Source organism: Canis lupus, chromosome 13 (genome assembly GCF_003254725.2).
Source record: "Canis lupus dingo isolate Sandy chromosome 13, ASM325472v2, whole genome shotgun sequence".
Lineage (NCBI taxonomy): Eukaryota > Metazoa > Chordata > Mammalia > Carnivora > Canidae > Canis > Canis lupus.
The window spans coordinates 60,113,507-60,141,272 of record NC_064255.1 but is presented as its reverse complement, the minus strand read 5'-3'; positions in this window follow the sequence as shown (position 1 = coordinate 60,141,272).

The window sequence follows — 27,766 nt, the reverse complement described above, 5'->3', positions numbered from 1 at the left end:
GATGCTGTCTTTTTAGATGCGGTTAGATTTTTCTTTTTGACTTTTAAAACTGCTCTTGTTGCTGTTGCCTTAGCTGGCCCTTTTTTGACTGAACGTAACTGTTTATTTTTTTGTTTCCCTAGAGTTTTCTTTTTGGCTACATTGTTTTTGGGGACTGCTTTAACTGCTTTTGGCCGATTCTGTTTTTTCTTGGCAGATGATGATGGAGTCTTGCGAGATTTAGTTGGTCTTTTCTTTGGAGCTGAGGAAGTTTTGAGGGAACGTTTTATTGTCGTGGACTTAGATTGTGTTTTGGATACAGACATGGTTAGTTTATAAATATTTTGAGATTTCTTCTTAGGTAGATCTGTTTTTGGAGCTGATTTAGTTTTGCGTCGTTTTAACTGTTTCTTCTTAGCAGGTGGAGACTGGATTTTCTTTGATTTCTGTGAACTTTTCTTTGAAGCTGAAGTTCCTTTTGATGCCGCCTTAGCTACTTTTGGGAAATTCAGCTGCTTCTTGGCAGAGGGGGGCAGGGGTCTTTTAGGTGCATTTTGACTTTTCTTTATTGCTAAAGATGGCTTTGGTGCTACTGCAGTCCTTTTTGACTGTTTCTTGGCAGTTGTCTTCTGATTTTTCTTAGGCTGTTTTAGAGTTTTACTTGTGCTCCGTGGAATATTTCGTCCTGTTAAACCAGACGAAAGGGGGGTCAGCCTTTTATTGGCAGAAGTTAATGTACTTTTCTTAGGCCTGACTTGTAGACTTTGCCTTTTTGCTGTCAGGACAGTTTTTTTCTTTCTACTTGATATCCTAGAATTTAAAGATAATTGGCTGGCTGCTTTGTTAGGCAACACAGATGAGACAGAGGCACGAGAACGGATTTGAGGTTTCCTATTGACTTGGGTGGATGGAGATCTGTTTTGTGATGTCCTGGCAGGGGAACTTTGCACTGATCGACTATTGATGGTCTTCCCTCTTGCCCGGCGCTGTGATTGCTGACTCTCACTGAACTGCAGGAGGAGAGAATAAAAGATATTACCAAATGAACCATTCAATTATTGCTTTGTATTTTCACTTTAGTTACAGAAGCTGTTCTGCTCTTTAGTTTGGAAGGTGCTTTGGTTTTAAGTGCCATATAAATTTAGAATAAACTGCACTATACATTTAAAAGAACAAGGCACGATATGTGGGTGATTAGAGAAAGTACCTCAGTGCTACTTTCAATGCTTTTAGTATTTACTGAGAAAATCCAACAAAATATAGAAATCTAATTTGGGGAAATCCAACTCACTGGTTTCATAAAAATACCCCATTAAATCTATTAAAACTTGTTTTTTGCTTAACAATTGCAGGATGAAATCATCTCCCTTAGGAATTGGCAAAAGAATCACATAGTAGGGCAACCATGTTACACACATCTCATTGAAACCCTAAACCCTAAACCCTAGTTTAGAAATTATATAAAAGAAATATTTGGTGTTGAGTTAGAAAGTTGGATATTAAAAACTGCAACAAAAATGAGTTTCTCTTGATTGGAAAAGCTTTGTCTGAGGCATTAAATGTTCTGGGAACAGTATGACAGGGATATAATAGTAATGGCAGAAAAGGAAAGGATTCTTGAATAAAGCATGGTTGGTTAAAATGGCATGGAACAGACACTTGAAGACCACCAGTAATTCTAAAAATAGTGGTTACTGTGCTCTGATCAAAGAGAAATGTAAGGAACTAAAAAATAGTATGTAAGTCAGAAGAGCAGAAAAAGTTTTTTTTTTTTTTTTTAAAGATTTTATTTATTTATTCACGAGAGAAACAGAGGGAGAGGCAGAAACATAAGAAGAGGGAGAAGCAGGCTCCATACAGGGAGCCCAATGCAGGACTCTGGGATCAAGCCCTGAGTTGAAGGCAGACGCTCAAATGCTGAGCCACCCAGGCATCCCTGTTTTGTTTTGTTTTTAAAGTAGACTCCTCTACAAGCATGGAGCTCAATATGGGGCTTGAACTCATGACCCTGAAATCAAGATCTGAGGTGAAATCAAGGGTCAGATGCTTAACCATTTGAGTCACCCAAGTGCCCTGAGGAAGATTTTCTTTTTTTTTTTTTAACTCTGCAAGAGATTTAAAAGGGTAAAGCAAAAGCCACAAAATTCAAAATACCAAGGCTCACTCAAAGAGGTACAAAAAAACCTATTTGCACAAATCATGTTTCAGATGAGTCAAATGTGCTAATAATTGTCTATTTTAGATATCAATAGAAGAGACTATCTTCTTTCTCACTGTGTTTGTGTCTTGTGTGGAAGAACGTGTTGCAGTTTTTGATCATGAGAACATAATAATAGACTCAGAGGTTGAGTGAAAAACAAACTTGAGAGACAGATAAATGCATCCTCATTTTTCACCTCACAGGGGAATCTCCTTACAACGAAGGTGGTGAGTGAACATGGACGAGAAGGACAAGTGGAAGTCTTGGTCATTAATTTGCAAGTTTAGTTCTAGTCCTCCAAATGTATGTGGAGATTTTCTCATACCTTACCGTCCTCAATTAACAGTCATTCTCTTCTGCTTCTCTCCCTCTTTTTCTCTGTTTCCCTTCCACATCTCCCTTTGCTTTGTTTTTTTCTCTTCAAATTTCTGGTGATTTTGAATAAACGTATTTTTTATAGTATTAGAAGTAATCGTTCCTGTTCTCATCTCATGTGACTCTGTTCTGTTTTTAAAAATACAGTGCTGTAATCTCACTCCAAACCGCATCTTAATGTAGTTCTCAGTTTTAAGTAGTTCTTGTATTCAGATGTATAGAATCTTACCGGGAAACAAATGGCAAAGACCAGGATGAGCCCAGTCAGGATTAAAGCCTTCATCCTGTCCTTTTAACCCCTATAAGTGAAGAAGCAAGAGAAAGATTTGTTATGTACTTGACAGTGAAGGAATAGGTTTTACCAAACTGCCTAGTGATTCAAAATTACAATTTAGTAGCAAGTTTAAAAGTCAAGAATTTTTTTCCTAAAATTAAGCTTAATGTGAATGTGAAATGAGAAGATACCTATATATATTTTGAAAACACTATCATTATTTGAAACCACTAAAAATCAGTTTTTTCCATTTGGTATGCTAATAAGATGATTATTTTTCTTTAAATTCTCACTTAAAAGGAGACTTTCATCCTCCATTAGGAATTGTAATAATTAAGAAATCCCTTACCTATCCATTATGCACTACTGCATGTTTATTTGCACAAGCACATGTACACACACACACACATACACACACGCCCTGCTTGCCCTCTCCCCCCATATCCCATCATTTGGGAAAACCATAGCAGTTGTGACATAAAGAGAGTTCTAGGAAGGTACATGGTGTGCTGTTAGGCTGAGTGGCCAGCTTTATGGAACTCAGTTCTTACATGTGTGATGGGGACATGGTGCACAATATTATTATATTGAAGGATAGTCTCCATGAAATCCTGGGATTCTATGACACTATTTGACTTTTGCTCTCCTCCTCACCTTTTTACATCTTAGTCTACAGGATCCTTTACCTGAAAATGTTTTATAAAATTTTATTATGTACTTTACCTACTGATAATTCATTTTTAGGTGAGGTGCACATCACAATTAAAGTTACTGAATATATGAAATCTGTTTCTGACCTGTATTAGTCTAATTTTTAAAAAAGATTTTATTTATTTATTCATGAGAGACACAGAGAGAGAGAGAGGCAGAGACATAGGCAGAGGGAGAAGCAGGCTCCGCTCAGGAAGCCCGATTTGGGACTTGATCCTGAGACTCCAGGATCATGCCCTGAGCCAAAGGCAGATACTCAACTGCTGAGCCACCCAGGGATCCCTAATTTTTAACCCTGTATTGTTCTTCTGAATGTAAGACAGTTTTATGGGTAGAAACTGTATGATGTTTCCATGATGCCGGATTATGAGGATGAGTATATAGGAAAAAAAGACCGCTGATTCCAGAATATTTTGAAAGGAAAATGGAAAATAAAGGCATCCTGTACCTGTCTTAGGAATTACCATGGGGGGGGGGGGGAGGAATTACCATAGGGAAGCTCAGTATAAATTAGCTGGTCTCTAGTAGCACATGGCTTATGAAGATGCAGTGGGAACCCACAGTTTTGTGGCTGTTAGTGCCACCAGATCACCTTTTAGAGTCATCGGAGAACTGTGAAACCACTTGGTGTTTCAATCTGGGTCTGAACCGAATCAGTTTCCATCATCATCTTCCCCCACAGAAGTCTTTTCTATGTGTCCCCATGTCAATGAATGACACAGTATTCACCCAGTAGTTAGTGTAAGCTAGAAACCCAAGCCAGCCTTGACTCTTCCACTCATTTTGTTGTGTCCATCCATCGCTAAATCTCTATATTTTACTTTCTAGACAGAGTTTTGAGTTCCTTTGCTTCTCTTCATCTTCACCAACAGCATCCTAGCTAAGTTAGTATCACATCTTATTTGAGCCACTCCTTAACTTAGCAAATATTATTGCCTATTAAGTAGTAGGCACTGTTCTAGCATATGGAGAGATAGGGGAGATCAATTCAATGTCCCTGACTTACTGAGTTTTCTTTTTCACGGTTACCAAAATAATTTCTTTACTTACCGACAGCCCTGCTTTTAATTAACTATGGTCACTATGATTTTTATAAAATACAGATCTGATTATTTTAGTTCCCTCATTGCACTCTTTCCTGGTTTCCCATTACTCTTTATCCTGAAGCCTCCCCCCTAAAAAATTCTTCAAGTGGCTTACAAGGTGCTTTGCAACCCCACCTCTCTTTGATCTTCAGTGGTATCTCTCTGTCACCCACAGTGTGTGTGTGTGTGTGTGTGTGTGTGTGTGTGTGTGTGAGAGATACTCTTTTCTTCCTCAAAGGTCCTTACATATTCTGTTATAAAATTCAATGCAAAAAGTTTTTTTTATTCCATCTGCTTACTGGAACAGCTCCAGTCAAGTTATCTAATGATGTGTTTACTGTCCATCTAATTCTTACCTTACAGGATGGAATTCTCTGCCTTTGCCAGGTCCTTCCCTCTTCTCATGGCTTTTGCGCAACCACCTTATTCTTCTGACCTCTCTGAAGTTTTGTTTTGTTTTGTTTAGGTTTGTTCATGGGTTTTCTTTTTTCCCTGCTTACCCACACTATGGCTCTGGTATCAGTCCTATTTTTCTCTCACTGTATAGCAATGTCTCTGTGTGATTTACTGCCTCTACTTGGAAACAGCATCCATCTCTATGCTGACTTCTAAGCTTATTGATCAAGATTTATATGTCAAACTCTTTCAAGGACATCTTCACTTGGTTTTGCCATTTTGCCTTTTATCTAGCCTGTCCAAAATTGAATTCATCTGTGCCCCCTAGCCTCTTCTTGATTGGGAAACCAGATGTTAATAAAGGAAAGGATATTATGGAGTAAAAGTGCCCTGGAAGCAGTGTCATATCCATACAATTACCTTGAGAGGGGTGTCTCCTTTGGGTCTTGGTCAGGACTTGCTTCTTCTTGACTCAGCGGTGCCTCTAAGACTTGATGTAAAAAGAACTAATTGAAAGGTTCCTCCATCTAATAAGGCAACCATGCCTTCCCTTTGTACCTCCTACTTTTTGCCTATTGGTTGTGGTAGGGAGTGGGGGCTAGGAAAAAAAATATGCATGTGGAATTATTTCAATTCAATCTTGAAATATTTGCCCTTTTGATTTTCTGACTCAGGAACATTAAGAACTCTATCTTTTACTTTGGAGAGATCATAATAAGATCTGATCGCTAACAAAATTCATAAATTAATGTGGTAGCTTATATGTATATTATTCATTTTAAGAAAACTATGGTTCAGTTTCTTATTTGTAGTTGTAGAATAATTTATATATTGTCAAATGTTCCCCAGTATTTGGCATTTGAAAAACTTTACTTTTGCAGTTTATTTATTTATTTTGATTTTTTTTTTACTTTTGCAGTTTATTTCAGTATTTCAAAGTTTAATAGAATTGAAGAGATGAATGTCTGAGAGAATGTAATAAGAGGATATAAATATTTGTCCCTCCATTGAGTTAAAACACATTTATTTAGCACGTAAACTCCAAGTGCCCATATTAGGGAAATTTGTGAAATATGTCTATCCTGCTGTGCCCCCATTCTCCTTCCTCATGACCTTTTAACTTAGAAGCTCCCAAATTTTGAAAAGCACATACTAAATTATCTAGTAATCTACTTTCTAAATACTTTTGCAATTGCAGGTGACCATGCAATGAGAGAAATACAGATAATTTCCATTAGGCATACTCACTTTTATTAATTTTATATTGATTTAGTTACTATTTTTACATATTCCTCCATATTAAGCTAAATACCAGAACAAATGGCAAATACACTAATTCTGAAGAAATGTAGCTGTGAAAAATCATCAGTGTATTTTAGAAAAAAGTGCAAAAAAAAGTTAAAGGCAATTCTAGAATGATAGAAGGAACGCTGAACTGGCAATCAGGAGGTTTAGATATAACTCCTAGCTCTGTCATTTTGTTTCTATATAATTTTGATAGACTTATTTGCAAATGCCATTTTCACATCTACAAAATGATCAATCCCATTCTGTTTACCTGCGCGTGTTGCTATTAGGATTAAATTAAGATGTAAATTAAGTTTACACGGTAAAACTCTATAACACTTTATGACAATATTATTATATATATAACTTATTCATATATTGAATTTTTATAACTTATTATTTATAGATGTATTTAATATAATTTAAGTCTAAGCATTACTGGACTTGAAATGACAACTTTTATTTATTTATTCATTCAACAGATATTTATTGGATGTCCATCTATGGGAGGCATTGTGGATTCAGTAGGAACAAGAGACTTAGTTTCTGCCTTGAGGAGCTAGGTATTTATTGGAAAGAAATATAACACAAACAAAAAAGAGAGGCTTTGATCCATTGATACCTGGTTAACAGAGAAAGCACACTTCCACTTAGCCATTTCTTTTGGACAAACTTTCTTCATTCACCTTTTCTTCCAAGAATCTTGTGAAGATCAGAAGTCAGGGTTTGGCTGCACCTGAATGGTTAGGTGCCTGCGTGATAATCGATATCATAATAAAGGCTATGCAATAACAATGCACAATATTGTCTCTTCTGAAAATCAAGGTAATCACTTTAAAGTTAATAAAATTATGTGTACTTATTACTGATACACTGATTTGACTCATAATGAAGTTGACCTCCTTCCTCTTTTATGTTTATCATTACTCTGGAACATTAATCATAACATTCTCCTTTATGAAATCAGTATTATAGGTGTTCCAATTTATGGTTTTTATTTTGATTGGATATTGGAATATGGTAGAAAGGACTTTGGAAGGTAAAAACTTTGGTCTGCATATTTCCTGAGTTTGAGTTTATATTTATTTTTTTTTTAAGGACAGTTCTTACATGGAAATTACATCATATAACATCATAAGCTATGAATTACTCATGCCTTGTTCAGTGTGAACTGAAAGTTATTCAAGAAGTTTTAGAAAAGTAGACCAAGTTTCCATGCAATTTAATAAAATACATTGCATAGTTTATAATGTTATTGAAACAAAAAAGATTATTAATCATTTTACATTTAAACACCAATTAAATAAATATAAAATATCTGCATATATTCTTATTAAATTCTTGTGTATTAGCATGATCTTAGACATTTTTCTGTCAGGTTTTGTAGTAAAAAGAATAATTGCTGACATGTGATTCATATTTAGTAATTAGAGAAGGGAGTTTCAGACCAACTTGCCTATCTGATCTAAAATGTAATGTTTAGAAAATCAAGACAATGTAAAGTGACTACCTAGTAGAAAATTTGAAAGGAGAATAAATATATCATATATGCTTTTGAAGGATATATAGCTTTTGAAGCTATAGTCAGATTAATTACAAATAGTGGGTAACAATTCAGAAACAGATGAGGATTTGCAGTTATAGTCATTTGGGGAACAATAAAATCTATTAAATAGACATCTTTATTCTGATATATATGTTCATATAAAAATTCTAGAAAATATAATTTTTATTTCAGTTAATTTCAGTGTGAAATGTTTTTTATCTTTTGCATTTGTAATTATCTGATAATGCCAATTTCTTTTTGCTCATAGTCTTCATCATTTAACTTGGCATTATTACCATGAGCAACCTCAAAATTATGGCTTTTCAAAAATTGATCAAATATGATCTCACTCAATAGTTTATAAGTTAAGAAAGTAAATGATTGTTGAATGAATAATTAAGTCAGAATTTAAATAGAGATACTTTTAACACAATATGGTGCTGTTTCTGAAGTAGTGAAACACCATATTTCAGTTATAGAAATTTGGAACGATTTGGGATTTTTTTTTTTAAGATTTTATTTATTTATGCATGAGAGACACACACACACACAGAGAGAGAGAGAGAGAGAGAGAGAGAGGCAGAGACACAGGCAGAGGGAGAAGCAGGCTCCATGCAGGGAGCCCGATGTGGGACTCGATCCCGGGACTCCAGGATCACGCCCTGGGCCAAAGGCAGGCGCTAAACCGCTGAGCCACCCAGGGATCCCCCTATTTGGGCTCTTAATTCAATAGCGTTGAAGAAAATTTACCTATAGTAAAGTAAAATTTATTTGTGGTAAAATAAAAAAAATCCATTATCTTGCCATAATCCCTATGACTTTATAATATATAAATTTCTTTATAATTTTTCTTTTGAGAGAAATTTAAAGTTCATTTTTTGTGTTAATATTGTCTGTCCATATTTTCCTTGACAGAAGAATTATGTAGCTGCCGTTGGTTCTATATTGACATGTGTTTTTCCAGTCCACACTCTCCGTATCATGCCCTTCATACCTAAATATTCGTCCATTCATCCATTCTTATTTCATTTTGAAACTGGTGAGATAATCTGGGAATGTCTTTCTCCCTTCATTCCATTTTAGCACTCACTAATTAGCTGAATCTAGCAAGAAGTATGAAAGTTAGGAGCTTAATGAGTCACCTCATACAGGTGAGCCTCTGGGGGCAGAGAGGAAAAGGTAGAGGGTGGATCTAAAGGCACTGAGAGAAGATTTAGCACAATTGCAAAGTTATGCATGGGCCCTGCAATTTCCAGGTAATTTTGATGTGCATACCGTACCATTCCAGGACACACAGAACAACTATTTTACTCCTTTTACTTGAATACCAGTTTACCAAGAACAAAAGTGACCATGGGTCCTTTGTGGCTGAGGGAATCAATGCCCTTGTTCTTAACACTAAGTTTGGAGAACCAAACAAGAAATCCTTACTCAGAGTATCCAGTAATCAGCCAATCTACAGCTCAAGCAGACAAACGAATACTGCAGATTTTAAACTAGGAAGAGCTTGATACCTAGATGAATTTGAATTAGAAAACACATTTAATCAATATCAAAAACAAACGAGGCATTTAGTCTTGATGTTTTCTAAAATAGGCCCAGGCACATTTCATAAAGAATAATTTTCGTAAGGAGTGATGTTTCCTGGAAAAACTATGACAATCTCACCATTTTAAAGTCCTTAATCATATATACAAAGTCCCTTTTTGCCAGGGAGGATACCTATTCAACCTATTCATGGGTTCTAAGGATTAAGGTAGTCATCTTTGGGGGCCATTATTCTGCCTATCATAGTTAGTAAGCAGAATTTAAAAATAACTTGATAAACAGTGATAAGCATGCAGAGTTCCTGCATGTAGTCACACGTTTCCTTAGAATTAACACCATCTATGTCTGATTCCTTTCAGGTCTCTTGTGAAGGATTGAACAGGTTAATGAACTGTTTCTATTGTTTTTTTTATCACAGCTCTCCAAAACCACTGTGCTCCCCACTTGATCTCTTAACTTTTCCAGGCCTCTTTTCTTCCCTTGAGGAATTGGTAGAGAAATTTATAAAGAAATCTGGAACAAGAATGTCCTAGAGCTAGGTTTATCTAACTGGATACCCTGGTAGCTATGCTTTTATGCTTTCCCTGGATCCTGATCAAGAATTGTTCTTTTTTTTTTTTTTTAAAGATTTTATGTATTTATTCATGAGAGATACACAGATAGAGGCAGAGACATAGGCAGAGGGAGAAGCAGGTTCCCTCTGGGGAGCTTGATTCAGGACTCGATCCCAGGACCCCAGGTCACAGACCTGAGCTGAAGGCAGACACTCAACCACTGAGCCACCCAAGTGTCCTAAGAATTGTTCTTTTTTTGAACCTGAATAATGTCCCCAAATGTCTTAATGCCTTTTGGGGACTAATTGAGTGGTTTTTCATTTGGTAAAATAATTCAGTTTTTTTTCTCTTTCCCTCTAACTTTTCTGGGGTAGATGGATGGTACTATTGGGGATAGAGGATGACAGTTCATGTAGATGGGATAGCTCCAGGTTAATCTTGAAACAACAGCAACCAGATAAGTAGATAGTTCCTGAAAAAGAAGATTTTCTTTTTACATATTCTTTTTGAAGACCATATGAATCCTTGCATTTAATTAGTGTAGAATGTGATAATTAATGATTTTCCTTAATAATTTATCTTGCAATTTCTAGGCTATTATCATTCTGTTTTGAAAATCATTATCAAAGAATAACATTTAGTAACTTAATATTAATTATATAGTAATTAATATTATCATATTTCTACTATAAAGTTTCAGGACTTTAATAGACTATTTTTGACTTGTATATATTTTTGGTAAAGCTGAATAATCAATGTATGAAAGCATTCCAGGAGAAAACTACAATCAGAATTCTCCAGTTGTGGGGCACCTGGGTGGTTCAGTGGTTGAGTGTCTGCCTTTGGCTCGGGTTGTGGTCCTGGGGCCCTGGGATAGAGTCCTGCATCAGGCTCCCTGCAGGGAGCCTACTACCCTTTGCCTATATCTCTGCCTTTCTGTCTGTCTCTCATGAATGAATAAATAAAATATTTTGGAAGAAAAAAAAGGAATTCTTCCAATTGCTTAAAATGTATTGGAATATTTTCTTAAATAATTTTATTTGGAAAAATATAGAGAACACCTTTCTTGTCAATGTGTTAGGAAGTCCGTATCAGAATTATTTCATTAGCAAGTACTTTAGAGCTTTTTGAATGTATTTTTAATTATACAAAGTTTACTTTCCCTGGATACTAGTTATTTTCTCATTTTCCATTTTTCACATGTAAAATATATTAAATCATAATCCAGGAGAGATGGCAAAAAATTCTGTGCCTGAGGAAATACATGTGAGAGAATAAATCAGTATATTTGAAAATTCATTAAAGAAGTAATTCTGATAGTTCTTGGATGGTAAATGAAGTTGTCCTTGGAATGAGAGGGTTTTTATATAAACCCTAGCTGCTACTCCCTATGCTAACCAAGGGAGACCATTTAACTTACCTGTAAAAAATTTTCCTATTTCACATTATAAGATGTTCTTAGATCTAAATGAGAATGTTTAGTAATGCATAAAATACATTGTAAAGTTGTTTGTAGGTCTGGTTAACAAATGTAAACATTTATATATTGAATTGAATTAATACCTGTTTACCTTAATTGGCCTTTTTTTTTTAAAAAAAAGAGTTTATTTATTTATTCATGAGAGACACAGAGAGAGAGGCAGAGCCATAGGCAGAAGGAGAAGCAGCTTCCCCTCAGGGATCTTGTTGTGGGACTGGATCCCAGGACCTGGGATCACACCCTGAGCTGAAGGTAGACCACTGAGCCACTCAGGCATCCCTACCTTAATTGGCTTGTATGTTAAAATACTGATTTTAACTAAATCTCATATTTAAAGCATTTTTTATAATAAATCCCACTCATTCATTCAAAGAAAGTAAACATTTTCTTTTAAGCTCTGTGACTGGTACTGAGATGAGAGTACATTAAAACAATGATTATGGCACTAATGAAAGATCAAGTGGAAATGAGTAGCCTGCTTTTTCAAAGGACCACTTTTGGTAGATCCAATATATTTCAGCTAGGCAATTCCCCTACTATTGGAAGAACTTGTCTTCTAACTCACCTTTCTTTTAGAAAGCCTCTGATTTGAATGTCTGCTGGGTAATAGAACAGTGTAATAAACATGTTAGTAACAGAACAATACATAATACTGTCCCTTCATGAGACTTGAGATCATCAGTTTCAAACTAGAAAGGTCACATACACTTAAGCGTGTCACACTGATTTAATCCATAATATGATTTGCTTTATTTATTTATTTATTTATTTATTTATTTATTTATTTATTTTGCTTATTAGTTCTCCATTAGTTCTCCATATAGTTTTGTTATTCAGATACTGTGACATAGTCAAGAGGGTTTGTGGGTGAAGAGATTCTGGTCTGCAGACATTAGAAATATAAGTTGTTTTGTTTAGTAACTTTCTAAGAAAAATATCTTGATCTTTGCTTTAGCTATTCCTTCTGTATAGAATGCTTTCTCTCACTTGGTGTCCTCTTGACTAACAATATTTGCAGTGGGAAAATATCCCTTATTAACATTATATGTTTATCTTTGTTTAATTATTTTATTATATCTTCCTTAGCGTTAACACAAGGGGATTCAGACATTTAATCAAAGAGAACATATTCAATTTATTATTAATAAAAATAACTAAAATAATAACCTAGAGTTTTATTTAGAAACTCCTTAATATTAAAGTGTCCCAGACCTTGTTGTTTGACTCTTCCCTTTTCTATCTACAATCACTGCCTTGGTGATCTTATCTAGTCTCATGGGTTTAAATGCCTATTCTATGGGATCAGCTCTTAAATATATAATCTTGCCAGTCCTGATCTCTCTCCTACACTTCAGACTTGAGTATCCAACTGTGTCCTTGATATTGTTATTTAAATCGCTGAGAAACGTATCACGTTTGATGTATTCAAAATGGAACTCATAATCTCCCTTAAACTATACCTGCTGTAATTACAGCCTTCACCATCTTTTCAGTTTTTCCGACCAAAATCTTGGGAATCATCGTGACCCTTTCTTTACCTCATACCTTGTCTAGTCCATCAAGAAGTCCTTCAAAGAGTATCTAGAGTCCTACTTCTTTTTCCTTCCTCAGCCAAGCCACCATCATTGGCTTGGAGAATCTTGCTTATATTAACATTCTCCTAACAGGTCTCTGCCACACCAAGATCTCAAGGATGTGATAGTTTTATTTATTTATTTATTTATTTTTTTTTTATTTATTTTTTTTTTGATGTGATAGTTTTAGGTCAAACCATTTCACTGCTTACATTTGCCACTAGCCCTTTATAGCTTTCAAAAATCAGCAATCAATATAAAATGTTTGTAAAATCTCTATAGACAAATGTCTGTATAATGTTTTGTTGCCTTCATTCCTTTCATGTCTAGAAATTTATCCCAAAGAAATGATTTTGGATCCTAGAAATGTGTGTCATACAACTATTCAGTAAAAGAAAAAAGAGAAAATATATCTACCTAAAAAAAATTGGTTATGTAAATTATGATGCATTAATAATATGAAGCCTTCTATCTGTGATGCTGTTTAATGATACAGAACTTGTCCTTACATGTAGAGAAAATATTTTGTGGCAGTGTGAGATGTACACATTTGGATTAGGAGACCATTTTTCCTCCTTCTGGGTGGCAGGATAATTGTGTTTTGTTGGTTTTTCTATTTCCTAAAATTTGAAAATAAACTAGATTGCGCTTCAAGTAATATTTAAAATTAAATTATAAATGATATAAAATACTAATTTTAGTTTAGTCTTGTTATTTAAAATTTCTTCACTCAAAGATTAATTTGCTTGCCAAAAGTTTTATTAAAGAGTGATGACTATTCTTGAGAAACTTGAAAGTACACTGACAAAATACAGGGAAAAGTTTTACGACCTAAAAATATATCACATTTAAGTTGAATACAGGTGCTACTGAATCACTAAGAAACATTTATTATAGCAAAAATGCTTGATTGAGTTTGAACAAGACCTGGAAAAAATATAGAAAAAAATCATTCCTAAATACAGAAAAAATCATTCCTAAAAATCATTCCTAAATATAGAAAAAAATCATTAAAACTATTTCTTTATGCCTTTCTGTTACTTTTGTAGGTTCTTTTACAGATTCCAATATTGAAATAATATTGTTTCTCCCCTCTTGTTATATAATATGAAGATACGTAGATAAAAATGACAAGACCTTTAAATGCATATGTTAATATAGTATGTCTATAAATTAGGATATACTAATAATATTCCTTAACCTGAAATTAATATAGATTCTTTACTCCCATTCCTGAAAAAATAAACAATTTAGAATGTGCATTTCTTTTTGTATCTTTTCATCTTCACTACCATACCTTCTTCTTGATGCCTCAAACTAATTTATAGTATTTTAATATAACTTCAGCAATTTGCAATTTTATTGAATAGCTGCAACATTCTAATGATAATAGATTTTTCTAATGCAGGATTGCATCTTTCATTATACTTCCATTATTAGCTACTATTTTTAATTATTCAATGTCATTGTTCTCAAAAGCATTTTCTGAGCTTTATAAAGAATCATGGAAAACTCTACTAATTATTTGCCCAGTAAGATAGTTTATAATAAGATTTCACTCAATTAAAAATATTTACAAATTAAAAAATGAAGAATATTGAGAATCTCAATCAGTACCAGAATATGAATATTATAAATTAAACATTTAAATTGAGTGGCTGTTCTGGGTAGTGGTCAGACATGCTGTGGAGCCAGCCATGCTTGAGTTTCATCCTTGCTGCCCTGCCTAGTAGTGTGATCTTGTACAAATGGCTTACTTCTCCATGCCTTAGTTTTCTCTATAAAATGAGAATAATGATAATTCTTATTTCATAGGATTGTTAAGGATTAAATGAATTAATATATGTCAAATACTTACAACAGTGACTAGCCCATAGTAAGCATTGTAGAGGTGTTAGCTATTATTATTAGTAGTAGTAACATAGTAGTAGCATACGCAGCTACAGCTGTATGTTCTGTATGTTCATATTGGAGAATGACAGAACTTTGGAATAATGGCTCCCAAAATTGCAAAGTGTATTGGCAGATGAAGTTGGAGATCAATGTAGATTTTATTAAGTAGTATAAATAAATATATGTTTCTATATAGTTTTCCATAATTATCTCCTCAAATGATTCATCTGTCAAGTATCTTTGTTTTTAATGGGGTTGAAAGTGTTGCTCTGTATAGCAATAGAAAATTAAATTATTTTGTGTGTCGGTAAATCAAGAGAGAGTTTAAAATGGAAACAATTTCTTAATTACCGCAGTGCTACATATTTGATTCTCTAGCTTGGTTCTTGATATATACTCTTGCATACATTTTTTCAAACTGTGATTGTAGCATTATGCACTGTATATATTATATTGAAATATAACCATTATTGAGATTGTCACCATTTGGAGAAGTAGAAATTGTTTCTTTTTCAAAAGTGCTGTCAGCTTCCAAGACAATGTGAAAATCTATGTGACCCTCATCACCATTAGTGCTGAACTTAATAAATTTTTTTAAAATAATCATTTGAGGTGATGGATGTGTTAATTAACTTGATTATGGTAATCACATCACAATGTAGGAATATAGCAAATTATGACATTGTGTATTTTATTTTTTTAAAGATTTTATTTATTTATTCATGAAAGACACAGGAGAGAGAGAGAGGCAGAGACACAGGCAGAGGGCGAAGCAGGGTCCATGCAGGGAGCCTAATGTGGGACTTGATTCTGGGATTCCAGGATCATGCCCTGGGCCAAAGGCAGGTGCTAAACCACTGAGCTACCCAGATTGTGTATTTTAAATATATACAATTGTGTTTGTCAATTATACCTCAGTAAAACTAGAAAAAAAATCTTAATCTTTTTATATTCCCCCTACCCTATTTGAAATTCATTTGATAAATAAGGAGGAGTATAGCTTTTTGATAAATCTAATCTTCAAATGATACTAATATAGCATTTCACCTCTTCATGAACTTTGGTTACATCCCATTAGCTTGATTATTTAGTCTCAGTTTTGTTTTTAATTCCTTATTAATGCTATTTAATTGCAGTTTTGTTCTTTTGGAAGAATAATTGGGTATTTTTGGTTAGACTTAAAATTAGTTTTTAGTTTTGTTGCATTCAAGAGGTCTCCAATTGTAGGATTTCTGTGTTTGTAACATCTGAGGAAGTTATATTTGTGGCCTAATCTGTGATTCATTTTTGTAAATCCTCCATGGGTACTTGAAATGATGCCATACTTTCAGTTTTTAGGACACAAAGGTGTACAGTCTAGCTCAGAGAGTTAGAAGAGAGGGGATATGTGTAGAGTCTAAATCAAAGTAAGATCTTTCTTGTAAACTGACTTTTTCCGTTTTGTGTTGTGGTATTACCTTCCAACCTGTCATCCAAACCAGAATATAATAAGCTACTTCTTCACCTCTGTCCTACCAAATATACCAATTATCAAGTTCTACTATTATTTATTACTTAATATCTTACAAAATTGTTCCCTCAGTTTCCCCATTAAGCCTTTACTAGTCCCACTCCAATCCTAAATCGTCTCTAAGGAAATTCTACTTTCCTTTTCAAACATGTGATTTCATTGTTAAGAGCAAGGATTACAAGTTTAAATGTCTAGAGGACCTAGTTAATAATGAATCTGCGAAGTAGGCCTGGTGGAGACCAGAGGAGAGCATGCCTCCTTTATGAAAGCAAGGGCTCCAGGATGCCTGGGTGGCTTAGTGGTTGAGCCACCTCTGCCTTCAGCCCAGGGCATGATCCTGGAGCCCCGAGATCGAGTCCCACATTGGGCTCACTGCATGGAGCCTTCTCCCTCTGCCTGTGTCTCTGCCTCTCTTTCTCTATGTCTCTCATGAATGAATTAATAAAACTTATTAAAAAAAAAAAAGAAAGAAAGGGCTAGCCATTTCTTACTTCCAGTTCACTGATACTCAAAGGATGGGTCAGGGATTAGGTGAAGAGTTTGCACCAGAAGATAATAGTTTTGTTGGCAAGAAAGCCTTGATTTCTTGAAGGAATGAAAACATGAATAAATCTATTAAGATAAAGGAAGCTGAAAAAAACAACTGTGTGCATTAACAACATTGATTTATATCCTTCACTCCTAACTGGTCTGTATCAATTTGCGGGTTTGCAGACCACTCTGAGTAGCATTGCTGTGGTTGACAGTTATGCAGGATTACATGGCCGTAATACCAGATCTTTTGTGTTTTGGAGGAAAATATGGACTTTTATATGAGTTCTCCTATTTTCTAAAATGTTTTATTTATTAGTCATTAACTCAGTTGTTAAAAGTACTCTTTAAATCAGAAAAAAATAAGAAAGTAAAAGTTCAACCTGTGACCCAGTTCAAAGAACACCCTATTCATACACTTTTCTTTGTTTCTTATTATCACTGCCCTGGTCTCTCAGTCTGTAAGAAATTGCCCCTTCCGTTTTGGACTGTTCCATCATTAGTTAGACACATATTCTATGTGTCCACCTTTAAGTCTGAGCTTTTTTAGACTATTGTCACTATTTGGGGCCTTTTTGTACTGTCTCATAGCACTTAGTACAGAGTCTTGCTATTTGTAGATGCTCAAAATTGTGTTAATATATCCAATTATCTGAAAATAAAATTAAATTAAAAACTATTTACACAGTAAAAACCTTGGACAGCATTTTGGGTCTATAAAAGTTCCTAAGTGTTAAGAATGAGAGTATCAGCAGAAATCTTTTAGACATATGCATTCATGGAGCTATGGAAGAGATCCAAATGTAAGCTTATGCTTCAGAGATCCTTATATTTTTCACCTACATGTAAACTATCTTCAAAGGCTATAAAAAGAAGAGACATCTTATCTACTAATTTGGTATGCTTTTATAATCCCAATCCAGATTATGAAGGTGTGCCCATCCAATATGAATACACTGATTTAAAAATTTCCTGTGGGGTAGTCTTGAGAAGGAATATTTTAAGATAAAAATTGATAAACCTAAAATATATTCAGCCTGATAAGAAAAACAATCTTTCATTTTCTTTCTTTTTTAAAGATTTTATTTATTTATTCATAGAGACACAGAGAGAGAGAGAGAGGCAGAGACACAGGCAGAGGGAGAAGCAGGCACTGTGCAGAGAGCCTGACGTGGGACTCAATCCTACTAAGGTCTCCAGGATCAGGCCCTGGGCTGCAGGCGGCGCTAAACCGCTACACCACCGGGGCTGCCCCTTTCTTTGACTGTTGTATATATGCCATTTGAATCCACATTGTAGAAAAGAAGAAAGAATTTGTGGTGGAAAATGGAAATAATAAATATGAGTGTAGCCTTTCAGATGAGCTATAGATTGACAAGCAACTCCCCTCCCCCACATCTCCTTCTCTCTTCCTCTCCCTCTCTTACACAGACACATACAGGCCCTATACAAGAGAATCAAGCCCCTATTTATTTAGAGGATATAGAGGCTTTAGTGAAGTGTGATGGTATGGAGGGGAAGGATAAGGCAGGATTTCTCAGTTTAGTTCTCACTAGGACCCAGTCCATGAGTGTGTGGTTACAGTGGTGAGGAGTGGTCTGGTCCCAAAGATGCCAGTGACATTGTCCATGCAAGACAGCATCTTACTGGATCTAAGAAGCTCTTTCTTGCTCTTCCAGTGATTCACAGTTCAGGAATAATTTAAATAGTCTTTTCTATGTAAAGAAATATTTATAAACCTCTGGAACCCTCTTGGTATTTACCAGTGCCAGCTTTCATTCGGTGGAAGAGAGAATGTTTATTTTCCAGGTTTGCTGAATGAGATCTCTGCCTCTGATTTTCTGGTATCCTAGAAGTCTCATACCCTGCATAAAGGATTCCTATTATTCTATAGGTAACATTTGTAAGTGTTTCTTTCCTTTCATAAAATGAAATTAACCAAGTTAATAAAATATTATTTTGAACTATAAGAGATAAATTTTGGAGGAATAATATAGTCAAGGTAAGTGAATGAGAGATTTCATTGCTTAAGAGAGGAATTATGAGGATGTAGGGATTCTTGCTTTTAAGACATTAAGGACTTTTTAGACTGGAGTGAGAGTAAAAGATAAATTTATCCTTATATGTCAAGTTTTGAGGGCTGTAAAATGAATTCAGTCATCCTAATAAGATGCAATGACAGTTCTCAGGACACCTGGCTGATTCAGTGGGTATAGCATAATGACTCTTGATCTCCGGGTTGTAAATGCTAGCCCCCACACTGAGTGTAGAGATTAAAGAATATTTTTAAAAAACACAATGACAATTCTTATGGTATTTCAAATATGTGAAATGATATGTGGGCGATAGACAAAGAATAAAGGCTAAAATGTGTAATACAGTATACTTAAAGAATTATTGTATTTTCACTGCTCAGATCTTCAGTATTTCATACCTTTGATTACTGGTTGGAGTATTAAGTCAATCTTCAGGGTCTATGCGCAGTAGCTCCCCTGTGGGTTCTGGGTAGTGTTATCAGTTTTAGGTTCTGAGGCCTTTTATTTAGGAGAAGTGACCTCTGGAGTTAAAGGCGTAACAGGCCTGTGGCATTAGATTCTGGAATAGCAGTGGGATCTGCAGGAAGCCCTGGGTCATATTCATATTCAGAGGCTGAATCATAATCTTTAGTGGCATAGGAATACTCTTCAGGGTTGGTGACATCTTCAGGCACAGTGTCAGCAGTTGTACTGGTAACAGTGGTGGCTTTAGGGGTTATCAGTCAAAAGCAGAGCAGTGCCAGGGGTGGATGAGTTCACTCCTGGAGCAGCTGTGGTGGTTTTCAGAACTTCTGCGGCGGCTGCAGTGTCTGTTATGGTACCACTGGCACTGTTGGTGCTCACTGTAGTGGCTATGGGGCTAGTCACATAAGTGGTCACAGGAGTCTCTTCAATAGTGGTACCACTGTTAGTGGTGGTGGTGTCAATTGCAGAAGTGGTTGCCATAGCAGTATTGCTGGTTACAGCAGCCATAGCTATGTCACCTTCAAGGATAGTGGTCTCTCGTCTGGTGGTGGTGGTATCAGCAAACTGGGTGGTGATTTGAAATGCAGAAATAGTAGTAGCAGGTGAGAGGGTGGTTGCAAAGTCTTTTGCATTAGGTGTAATTTGAGCTATGCTAGTAGTAATATCATTAATATTTCCAGTGGCTATTGTGGTAATATCTGCAAAGACAGTAGTTGTTGCTGTGGGTGATGCAGGAACTGCCCCTACAGAGCTCTCAAATGACTGCTTTTTTGGTCTTGACTTTGACAAGGCATACGAGGTTTAGATGCAGGAGTTTGAGGTCGAGATGGAGGAGATTTTATTAGACAAGATAGTGGTGGATGAGATTTGTGCACATAGTGCTTGGGAGCACCTAGGAATTCTGGATCTGTTGGAGACTGGTTAACAGAATGCAAAAGTTTCATCTTCCTTGGTTTGCTTTTGGAAGCTAGACCCTGGTTTCTGGCAGAAGTGCATCCTTGAGACTTGGCTGTGGACTTAGCAATTCTTTTTGAAGCAGACCTGGAGCCTGGTATATTGTTTGGTGGAGACCTCTTGGAAGAAGCTCTCTTTGTTTCACTCTTAGAAACTATAGACGTTGGCCGTTTAGACTTAGGAACCGGTGGCTTCTTACTGCACCTTGGGAAGATGATGTCTATTTAAGTGCAAGTGTGGCAGTGGAAGCCTTTAGTTTTTCTGTCTTTACAGCTGATTTTCTTGTAATACTAGCAACAAGACCCTTTTCCCATATTGCGGGAAAATGATGTCTGCTTGGGTAGAGACTTGATAATTTTTGACTGTTTCTGCTTAGGCTTAGTAGTTTTCTTCCTTTTTATAGAAGTTTTGGTGGGAGATGGATTTTTGGACTCAGACTTGCCAGTCAAAATCAGTTTGCATGCAGACTTGTGGATTGTGTTCTGTTTTTTTGAAGTTGATTTTGATTGTGGCTGTTTTTGTACAATCTTATTAGCTAGGAATTGCTTTTTAGTAAAGGTGGATCTTTTTTGCTGCATCTTGGGAAGATAATGAATGCTTGGATGTAGACCTGGAATTTGAAGATTTTTCAAATTTAGATACTGGGAATTGGTTTGGTAAAACTGATGAAGATGATTTTGGTTGAGTCTCAGTAAGTGGAGCCTGACTTGATGGCTGCTTTGATGTCTGGGCTTAGGCTTGTCTTAGTGCAGCCTGGGCATGAGAGGACTTTGGTTTTCTGGTTTTGGAAGGTGAATTCAGCCTTAATAGCTTTTGTCTTGATTGGTCATGAGTTTTAAGACTCTCACTTGTCTGCAAATAAAAAAGTATACAAATTTCTAAAAATGTGTGGCATTGGTCATGAGTCATATTGGTTGAATTTAAAAATATTCACTAGTAAAAAGAAAAAGTAAGCATTTTTAATTTTTTTTTCAAATTTTGTTTTTATTATTTTAAGTCTACTTTTTGGAACAGTTTTAGGTTTATAGCAAAATGGAGTAGAAGGTATTGGGAGTTTCTATTTACTCCATGCCTCTACATATACAGTCTCCCCCACTTTGAGTATTCCACACCAGAATGGTACCTTAGTTACAGTCAACGAACTTACATATGCACATCATTATTCAAAGTCCATAGTTTAAATTAGATTTCACTCTTGATGTACATTCTGTAGGTTTTAACAAATGTGTAATGGCATATATTCACCACTATAGTATCTTACAGAATGGTTCACTGCCCCCCAAATTCTTTGTACCTTGCCTTTTTTTCAGAATGTGATATGGTTGGAACTATACAGTATAAAGAGTGGTTTCTTTCACCTAGTAATTTGCATTTAAATTTTTTCCATGTCTTTTCATGGTTTGATAGCTCATTTTTCTTTTTTTTTTAAAGATTTTATTTATTTATTCATGAGAATACACAGAGAGGAGAGAGAGAGAGAGAGAGAGAGAGAGAGAGAGGCAGAGACACAGGCAGAGGGAGAAGCAGGCTCCATGCAGGGAGCCCAACGTGGGACTCGATCCTGGGTCTCCAGGATCGCGCCCTGGGCTGAAGGCGGAGCCAAACCGCCGAGCCACCTGGTGGGAAGCCCACTCATTTTTCTTTAGTACCAAATAATATTCCATTATTTGGATGTACTACAGTTTAGTCACTCACCACTAAAGGACATCTTGGTTGCTTCCAAGTTCTGGTACTTATGAATAGAACTGCTATAAACATCCTTGTGCATATTTTTGTGTGGACATAAGCTTCTGATGTTTTATAATCCCACTACATGAATATATAGAAAGGGATATAATAATCAGAGTTCATGGCAAATTTTTTAAAGCAACAAAACATGCCTTATCTTGGTTACAAACACAATGATATTTTACTCTAAGGTTTTTTTGGAGGCATATGATTGATATGAACCTCTTTATCTTTTTCTAAAAGGGAAAAAATTTCTTAGTTGAAGAGCTTTGAAAACTTACCAAGAAGAATGTAGTAAGGTTCAAGGTAATCATAGATAGGATGAAGATCTTCATCTTTTCTTCATAGACTCTAGCAAAAAAGGAAAGAGAGAAAGGAAGGAAGGAAATTAAGAATAAAGACAGTCCATACTTTATAGTGTAATTAGTGTAAATTATTTTAGTAAATCATGATATTGAGACTTTTCAGGGAGCAGTACTATCACTAAATAATTTGCTGGTTACCTAAAGGCTTTCTGCATCCTTTATAAAGTTCTAATAATATGAGGGTAATTAGGGTTAACGTCATAATGCTTCTTTAAATATAAGAAAAAGCCTATTAAGTAAAAATTATTTTTAGAAAGTTTTAGCTAAAAATTATAATTCATACTTTTATGATGTTTAAGCCAATATTTCTATAGAGGCCTGGAAGGGTTGAAGCAAGCATTGAAATTGGCACCCACTTTTTCAGCAGTGTCTTAGGCAGAATGGAGCATTCCTGTTACAGAAGTTTTTACTTAATGAAGACAAACTTGCTTTATGATTTTTACTTAACTTGCATTTTATCAAAGGTTGCTATTTGGCCATAGAATTTGAGTTATTCATACGAATAAGCTTTGATTAAACTGCAGAAAAAGTGAAACTCTGTCTTTTGATGGTGTATGAACAGTTCCCATAATAATTAGTATAATATTAGAAACAAGTTCAGTTTATCTCAGTCAGCATATCATTTCAGTGATTAGTTTAACTATTACATTTGTGTCCAAACTATGGAAAGCCCAGAGTCTAATGAAAAATTTATGTTCCACACTCTTACCTGTGTTAGATACCTTAGAAGAGGGTTTCTCCTCAGTGTTCTGGGCAGATTTTATCTTCTCCTTACCAAGCTGATTCTTCTCTAGTAGATGTTGTCTCCAAATTAAAACTAGTAAGCACCCTTTCAATAAATAAACCTTTCATACTTTGATGTCCCTCCTACTTATTTCCTGTTGGGGAGAGATTGAGAAAACTTTAATATCATTACTGTTGACAAGGGTTAATGGTTAATACTGATTAAAAGAAAGTCAGATATGTTGACAACATCAATTACTTTCATGGATTATTTTTGTGGAAATATGTTTCAAAGATAAATTTTAGAAAAATTATTTTATTCTTTATAACTTTTTAATTATTTTTACTATTAGTTGAAATCAGTAGTTTAAAATTTATCATTTCTATGGCCTGAAATATTTAAAGGTTTTATTCATTAAAGTTCTGTCTTAACATCCCAGTAATGGTTGTAGGTATTTTGTGATGAGTGATTCAAAAGAATGATTTTTAAATATGGAAAATAGCTATATTAATGCCAAATATTATTTTATAGGAATGTATAAGAGTTTAATCTTGCCTTCAAGAGTTTCTGGGATTTTTCAATATAGTCAATAAAATATGCACATAAAAGAATATGCTTGGAGATCCCTGGGTGGCTCAGCGGTTCCGTGCCAGTCCCGTGTCGGGCTCCCAGTGTGGAGCCTGTTTCTCCCTCTGTCTGTGTTTCTGCTTCTCTCTCTCTCTCTCTCTCTCTCTCTATGTCTATCATGAATAAATAAATGAAATCTTTAAAAAAAAGAATATGCTTGATATTTTAAGTCTGTTTTTGTTCATCAGTCTGACTTTATAGTCATGATTTCATTAATATGGGCATGTGGCCACTCCTCAAGTATATCATATTAGGAAGAGAACATGATGTCATCTCCTTTTAAATAGTCTGCTAAAGTTAAGATAATACATAATGTTGATATAGTAACTTAATTATCATTCTGTTGACATTCAGCTTTCTTTCCTTGAAAATTGAGAGTAAGTTATAAAAACATTCTCTCTTTATACTTTTATATTGCTGTGATTGGTGATAATGATTTGTAGTAATTCCCTTTTGAGTTTAAACTTGGTTTAACAATATCACTGGCTTTGGTGGTTTGATTTGTGATCACAAATAAACTGCTGAAGTCAACATTTACTTTTTTTAGATTTCAGCAAGGAAGGTCTAGGTTATTTAATCCTCCTAAATGGGTGTTTCAGCTTCAGTCATTAACAATCTACTTATTCCTTTATTTACTCATTTGTTTAACAAATATTTATTTAGTTCCTACACTGTATCAAGTCTTTACCTTGGATCAGTGTAGGAAATATTTATTTAGTTCCTACACTGTATCAAGTCTTTACCTTGGATATAGTAGTGGGCAGAATAGAGTTCCTATGCTCATAGGGATAATAGGCCAGCAGGAAAGGTAGACAGGCAGGTGTAACAGTGTTTGATGACTACTAAGGGGGAAGGAACTGGCAGAAACAGGATATTGTGGTAGCACATTAGTAGGTCATTTGATTTTGGAAGTTCAGGAAAGGTTTTCTTAAGAATGTGATATCCAAGGGGCACCTGGGTGGCTCAGTCAGTTAAGTGTCTGACTCTTGATTTTGGCTTAGATTATGGTCTTGGTGTCATGAGACTGAGCCCCACCTGGGCTCTATGCTCAGAGGCAAGTCTACTTGAGATTCTCTCTCTCCCTCTGTACTCGCCTCACTTTCTCTAAAATAAGTAAATAAATCTTTAAAAATATATATATGATCTCTAAGCCAAGAAATCAGATTTCGATTATGTGATTTACCCCAAAGATACAGATGCAATGAAATTCAGGGACACCTGCACCCTGATGTTTCTAGCAGCAATGTCCACAATAGCCAAACTGTGGAAGGAGCCTCGGTGTCCATTGAAAGATGAATGGATAAAGAAGATGTGGTTTATGTATATGATGGAATATTACTCAGCCATTAGAAATGACAAATACCCACCATTTGCTTCAACGTGGATGGAACTGGAGGGTATTATGCTGAGTGAAATAAGTCAATCGGAGAAGGACAAACATTATATGGTCTCATTCATTTGGGGAATATAAATAATAGTGAAAGGGAATAGAAGGGAAGGGAGAAGAAAGGGGTAGGAAATATCAGAAAGGGAGACAGAACATGAAGACTCCTAACTCTGGGAAATGAACTAGGGGTGGTGGAAGGGGAGGAGGGCGGGGGGGAGGGTAGGGGTGAATAGGGTGACGGGCACTGAGGGGAGCACTTGACAGGATGAGCACTGGGTGTTATTCTGTATGATGGCAAATTGAACACCAATAAAAAAGAAATTTATTATAAAAAAGGAAGAAAATGTGTTGCAGTTATAGTCATAAAAAAATGAATTATCAGAAGAACTTGAGCAGCTTCAGAAAAATGCTTGTGTTGGTATTGGTACAGCTAAAGTAGCCACCAGAGGTTTTAAGTCACTGGAGTGTATGATATGAGGATGTAAGGAAAAGAGATGATGTGGGAAGGTGATAGCAAAATCATAAAAGTTGACTTTACCTTGTGGGCAATGGATGTCCTTGGAAATATTACTTAGGGAACTTAGGGATAAAAGAACGAAAATTGACCGAATGCCCAGTTAATATAGGGCACATTAATGAATATCTCTGATTACAGTTTGTATAGTCTAGTAATAAGGTAATGAAGCCTGGTGCATTAAATTGCTAGAGTTCAAGCTAAACTCTACTACTTAGTGGTTTATGGTCTTGTGCAAGTTACTTAATCTGAGTCTCAGTTTCCTCATTTATATATGAGCATAATAATAGTATCTAACAGAGTACCACATGGAATAAACTAATACCTATAAAATCCTTGTTACAAAGCCTGACACATATATATCAAAGAATCAAAAATATTAATTTTTATTCTATTTATTGCTCAAGGTCACACGGTAAGGATAATTTTTGCTGAAACTTTGAGTTCTATCCAAATCCAAAGCCCATAAATTTTCACTACTTTATGTCTGTTTTGAAGTTGTTTTCACACATAGAAAATGAAGAGCAGTAACAAATTATTTTAAGAGATTATTGGTGTAAATCCCCAACAGTGCAATTGCTGGGTCGTAGGGCAGGTCTATTTTTAACTGTTTGAGGAACCTCCACACAGTTTTCCAGAGTGGCTGCACCAGTTCACATTCCCACCAACAGTGTAAGAGGGTTCCCTTTTCTCCGCATCCTCTCCAACATTTGTTATTTCCTGCCTTGTTAATTTTCCCCATTCTCACTGGTGTGAGGTGGTATCTCATTGTAGTTTTGATTTGTATTTCCCTGATGGCGTGAAGTAAGTCAGTCGGAGAAGGACAAACATTATATGTTCTCATTCATTTGGGGAATATAAATAATAATGAAAGGGAATATAAGGGAAGGGAGAAGAAATGTGTGGGAAATATCAGAAAGGGAGACAGAACGTAAAGACTGCTAACTCTGGGAAACGAACTAGGGGTGGTAGAAGGGAGGAGGGCGGGGGTGGGAGTGAATGGGTGACAGGCACTGGGTGTTATTCTGTATGTTAGTAAATTGAACACCAATAAAAAATAAATTAAAAAAAAGAGAGATTATTGGTGAAGATTAATATATGTGAAAGCTTTATATGTAAGATTTTTAAAAAAATTTCAAAGTATGCTTCATATTTTATTTCACCTACCAGAGTGGAAATGCTTATATAGTAGTGTTCAAATGGTTAAGAGCAAGGACTTTAAAGCAAAACTATCTGTGGGGTGCCTTTTTGGCTCAGTTAGTTAATCCTCCAACCCTTGATTTTAGCTCAGGTCATGATCTCAGGGTTGTGAGATCGAGCCCTGTGTCAGACCATTCTGGGTGTGGAGCCTGCTTAAGATTCTCTTTCACTCTCCCTTTGTCCCCCTCCCCTCTTGCTCTCTCTCTCTTAAAAAAATAAAGCAAAACTATCTGGGTTGAAACCCCAGCCCCACTTGGGGAAAATTATTTCATTTCTCTAGCATAACAACAGTAGCAGCAGCAACAACAACATGTAGTCCATGGGTACATATTAATTTAGTAAATATATGTAAACAAATAGAATATTGACTGGTCTATAGGGTATACTGATTGCATATTATTATTAAATATTGTTATTATTAAATATCATTATATAGTACTGTGATTCTTATAGTACCTTGTACCTACTAGATGATATTTTTAACTAATAAAATAAATTCTACCTCTTCCACATTTTTGCTTTGTTTTTCAAGAAATTAATAGTTAATAGTCATAGCAAATGAGGTCCAGCCATCCCATGCTCCTGACCATGCCTCTCTTCCTCTTCCAGACTCTAGAATTTGAATGAATGAGTTGGTAAAGGGCTAAAGATCATTCCTAAATAATAACACATCTGTTGAGGGTTTCACAAAAGTATTAGAAGGGTGACAGTAAGCACTTTGTAAGGGTTGAGTAATTTATATTTTCTCTGGCAGGATGTGTTAAATATGGAGCAAGCACATGAACAACCCATTCATTTACCTTGCAATATGTGTTTAAGGGAA